The sequence below is a fragment of the Myxine glutinosa genome, chromosome 1 (genome assembly GCF_964187855.1).
Source record: "Myxine glutinosa chromosome 1, kmMyxGlut1.1, whole genome shotgun sequence".
In the NCBI taxonomy this organism is placed as follows: domain Eukaryota; kingdom Metazoa; phylum Chordata; class Myxini; order Myxiniformes; family Myxinidae; genus Myxine; species Myxine glutinosa.
This window is the reverse complement of record NC_136261.1, coordinates 404,002,648-404,007,474: the sequence shown is the minus strand read 5'-3', so window position 1 is coordinate 404,007,474 and position 4,827 is coordinate 404,002,648. Positions and strand designations below refer to the sequence as shown.

At 44.1% G+C, this 4,827-nt stretch overlaps 1 non-coding gene across 1 annotated transcript; it reads right to left on the bottom strand.

Annotated features, from left to right (window-relative positions):
* Positions 1-1,891: 1,891 nt before the first annotated feature.
* On the bottom strand, positions 1,892-2,055 carry LOC137413312 (U1 spliceosomal RNA). The gene has a single exon (XR_010981657.1). It is a non-coding gene; the product is annotated as a U1 spliceosomal RNA (small nuclear RNA).
* Between the last annotated feature and the right edge of the window lie 2,772 nt (positions 2,056-4,827).

Sequence of the window (4,827 nt, the reverse complement as noted above, 5' to 3'; positions counted from 1 at the left end):
GCATCTGAATGTGTACCTGTGTCACTCGAGATTCACGTGACCTGGATGGTGATTGATGCAACTCCAGAGATGAATCAGTCAGATTAAAAAGTGGAACTGAATGTGAGAAATCTGGAAAAAGTCCTCAATATGGATCAAGGTATTTGTGCACCTGTAGCAGGTATGCCTGCTAGCATTTCACACCTTAAAACAAATCAGGAGTAAAGAAGTAGCAAAAATATTGAACCGTTTTGACAATATCATCAGGTATCAAGATGGCCAGGGATGTATCGCTTCCATGTCACGAACGAGTGAGGAGGACCAGGAACAAGGTGAGCTCTTGATTCCCACAAACCTTGAAGTTGGACAATTGACTCAAAGTGCCATTGATAACCTGGACTTCCATGAACACACACTGGAAGGTACAACAACGCGTGGCACTACCCACAACATCTACCAACATTCAGGTAACGATGATGAGGTATTGAAAGCTGTTACATCAGGACCATGAACTAAAACACCTGGAAGAGCTCCATGGGCAGGAATTCAGCACTTCCAGACGAAGGTGAGTGGTCTAACCTTGAGAGATTGACAACAAAGTCGTTCCTTGTTCGGGCGGAAACATATACAAGAACCAAGAGCGACCAATGTGGCTTGTGTACATCAAAATGCTCCTCGTACTAAAAAGGTATGTGGAAGCTGAAAGAGATGGCAGGTGGGAACAGCATCTTACTGAGGTATAAACATGCTGCCATACCTGATATCGTCTGGACACAGTAAACACGTGGCAGTTATCCCACAATATCTGATGGTGATGAAGAAGCATCGCCCACCAGATATAGGTACAGAATTCCAACAGGTATATTTCACTGTGAGTGAAACTAACGGTAAGTTAATTGGTGTTTGGACTGATGTGGCTTCAGAACAGAAACATATAAGGTGTTTAAACTTGGATTCTTCTTCTTCATTTGAATGCGGAAAAAGTAGTCAGGGTAGCGTCATTGACTGAGTGCAGGGCTGTGATGTTGATGACCAATGACCTGTGCAGGTTAGAGGTGGATTTGTTCTGTAATTTGTTCAGGATGCCGGCGATAGCTCGCCTCGTCTTCACGAAGGACAACGTCGGATCTTAAACGTTCACCAAGTAATGTCGGGAGACGGTATTCCCGTTTAACGTTCATCCGAGGTGCGCGCATTGATGGATCACCTTACCTGCGAAACACCTGGATGAGAATTTGAATGTTGGGTCGGGATTCGAACCCAGGTAGACAGGCTTAGAGGTGAGAGTGCGTACCTGTAGAGTCCAGGACATCCTGCCAGACAAAATCATAAAGTGACGTTGTGAGCAACAGTCGCCCGGATATTAAACACCCAAACCCACGATGTCCGTGGACGACATGTCCACGTGGACGAAACTTGGACGAAACGAAACGTGGACATGGACGAACCTCCCCCGTGGAAGACATGAAGGAACAAGCACAGAGGGACAGGTACACAAACTTGTCGTATACTTTACCTGCCACAGACATTTACAGGGACACGTTTCCAAATTCTTCTGATCACTTTTATGAAGAATCGTGTTTTCATTTTCTCACGTGGAGATTTATTATGAAAAATGCATTCGGAGCACCTGTCCAACTCGGGTTCTGTTCAAACGACGCGACACATTCAATTTCTACATCTCACGTGCACTGTGCATCGTTTCCTATTGTGACGTCACAAAGCACGTTTCGTACATGTTTTTTAGCCAGTTTTTCACTCACGAGTCATGGTACAAACGTAATACCTGTGAAGATTCGTCATACAGGTTGTAATATCAACATTCAATGGCGTCGACATCTAAAATTAAGAATAGGATTGAATTAGTGAATGTTTAACATGAAGGTGTTTACCTGTTCTTTGTTGAAATATCCAGGGATAGCGAGAACGAGTCCCCACTACCAAAAATTGTAGGGTCGAGTTTCCCCCATTTGGAGAAATTCGAGGGTCAACCCCATCCACTCCCCTCCTGGAGTGCAATGTCGCCCTGAGGGCAGCACCTTTTTGATCACGGTTTACCTCCCGCCATGTGAATATGAATTGTTCATCTCAGTCCATGATGCAACGCCTTCTCTGGAATTTGCATTCACATGATGACGCCAACTTACCTTTGTGACGTCATTACACTGGTTATTCAATGGTGATTTTATTGCTGTGTCTGGATTGGATGGAAGAGATTTCCGTGAAGATTAAAACCTCCGTGGGAAACAACGAGAACCTCACGTTTCATGTGTGAACCCTTCATGGGACCAAAGGAGATATAAACACCCAAAAGGTCACCTGGCCATGTTTCCAACAGTGTGATAAGCGATACCTGATGAACGTTCTGTTCATTCCATCCATGGTTCCACATCCACCTGTGATCCGATCCAAACTTGCCCACCTTCACTATCTTACTATAATTCACCAAATGTCCGTCCGTCTGTCTGTCTGTTCGAAGGTACCGTAAAAACTGCTGAACCGATCTCAACGATATTTTGGGTGGATAATCCTGGGATCTCCAGGAGCAAAATAGGATATTTAGTTTTCCCAATTTCAGCTTTAGTATCCAGCATTCGCAGATTTGGACTCCCGCATAACATTCGCGTTCGCAAAACGTTCATTGTTCTCATTGTGACGATGTTTTCCGGGTGCCGCACGAACGACCAGCTGCACCGATCGGACTTGGTGACCTCAGACAAAGACCTTTAATAAGGACACAGGTTGAATCCCTGCTTGAGAGAATTCTAACCCATTTCAACTGAAGGAAACACGTATCGGGAGTACATACGACATAGCGATTGTGAACACGATTAGTTTAATCTCCACATGAGAGAATTCCACATAGCTATTTGGGCGGTGAATACGCTAACAGATCGCTGTCAACATCGATCTTGCCAAGGCCGTAACACCGATCGGCTCAGAATTATTTTAACTGTTGATTTGGAAGTTTTTACAATGAAGGAAACACGTATCGGGAGTACATACGACATCGGGAGGACTAACTGCACGCGTCTTCAGTGTCAAGCTTAAATCTGTCATGGCGGATCTGAAGAGTGAAATGCTTGGAGAAGTGGTGGGCCACTTCGGCATGAAGTAGGATCAGAAACGTGGACTCCCACACTGCCACATCCTGCTGATACTTGCTCCCGCATGACGTTATGTTCACGGGTGCCGTACAAACGGCTGCACCGATCGAGATTTAACGGATGTTTATATAAATCGTTTAAAACAAAAAAACGCCTTCAATTTCTGATATTTAGCCTTTTCATTTGGGCCTCCCAATTGAAGCCCCGCCCATAGGTTGGGTACCGTTGCTAGTAAACGATAATGCTCCATTCCAGGTAAACACAAAGGGTTTCGTCTACTTGGAGGAAAAGTTCATTTCACATCAAATAAGATAAACAATGAACTTATTAAATTATATAAACTTTATTACAATATAAAAAATAATAAATAATCACATTGCCATGAACAGGTAAATGATTTTATTGATTTGAACCCAAAATAACCGGATCAGTTCGTGATGAAAGTTTATTTCACTAAATGTACAAAATTAACGGAATCATCATCAGAATAAACCCCAATAGCGGGTTTAACGGGGTCCATGAAGTCCCCACTGAACACGTGCAGGACCCGCGAGTCCCCGAAACACGTCAACTCTCCCGTCTCGCAATCCAAGAAGGACCCAAACCGTTCATGATCCCCCGGGACGGACAGGTCGGTACATTGATCGTTGTGATATGCGGAGTATTTGTTATTACACGGGATTCTCTCCCAATCCGCTCTCTTCCCCTTTTCTCCCCATGGAGTTTAAACAGATTCCGATTCTGCACAAACGACTCGACCCCACATCGACCTCCCAGAAATGACGACCCGAGGAGAAACAATCACGGGAAACAACTTCAGCACGAACCTCAAACCGATCAGGATGTTCCGGGTACTGATTCTCGGTCCCGGTTGGAGTCGCCGTCCTGAGATCCCCGGAGATCTTGATCTGTCGATGTGCAGAATTTGGGTGCAGACTCGGGGTCCATCCATCTGTGGACACCACACGGGGTCGCGGACATTGTTGGACAAACGGACAAAAACACAAACACATTTATCTCTTTTTATAAACTTTATGAATGACATTTATCACAAAAACATTTATTACAACAATTGTTTTTATTTATTTACTTCACGACCAACAACTTGTATTATTTATTTATTTACTTCAATGCCAACAACTTAGAGTGGGAGGATCGGGAGGGGAGAGGATGAGGGAGGAGGTGTGTGAGAGCGAGGAGAGAGGATGAGGAAGGGACAGCGGTTGAGTCTTGAGTGGATTGGGGGATAGGGGTGGGGGGAAATCCTGCAGATGTGACGCACAGTTTAACGTGACGTCACACACATTGATGAATCACCCTGTGCCTGTGAAACACCAAGATGAGAGTATATAACTCGGTCGGGATTCAAAAACCTTAGGTTAGACACCTTAGGGCACGTGTGCATACCTCTCCGACATCGTGCTTCACCTGTTACTTTCATCCTCCAATTTATTTTTTCTTCCAATTCCGTAGATGTCCCCATGGAGAAGCGAGCCACCGCATCACCATGGAAAGCAAGTGGCTTTAGCACTCAACGTTTGTTGTTTTACACGTATATTTCTTTATTGGTACAATAATTATAACTATATCTTATTATAATAGAGCAAACATATATGGTTATGTCGTTATGTCGTTATGTATGTCGTTATGTATGTCGATATGTTTATATGCGACATAAACGTCTTCTTCTACTTCAAAAAAAAATACCACCCTCTTAATTAACCCTCTTAATTGCGTTGAG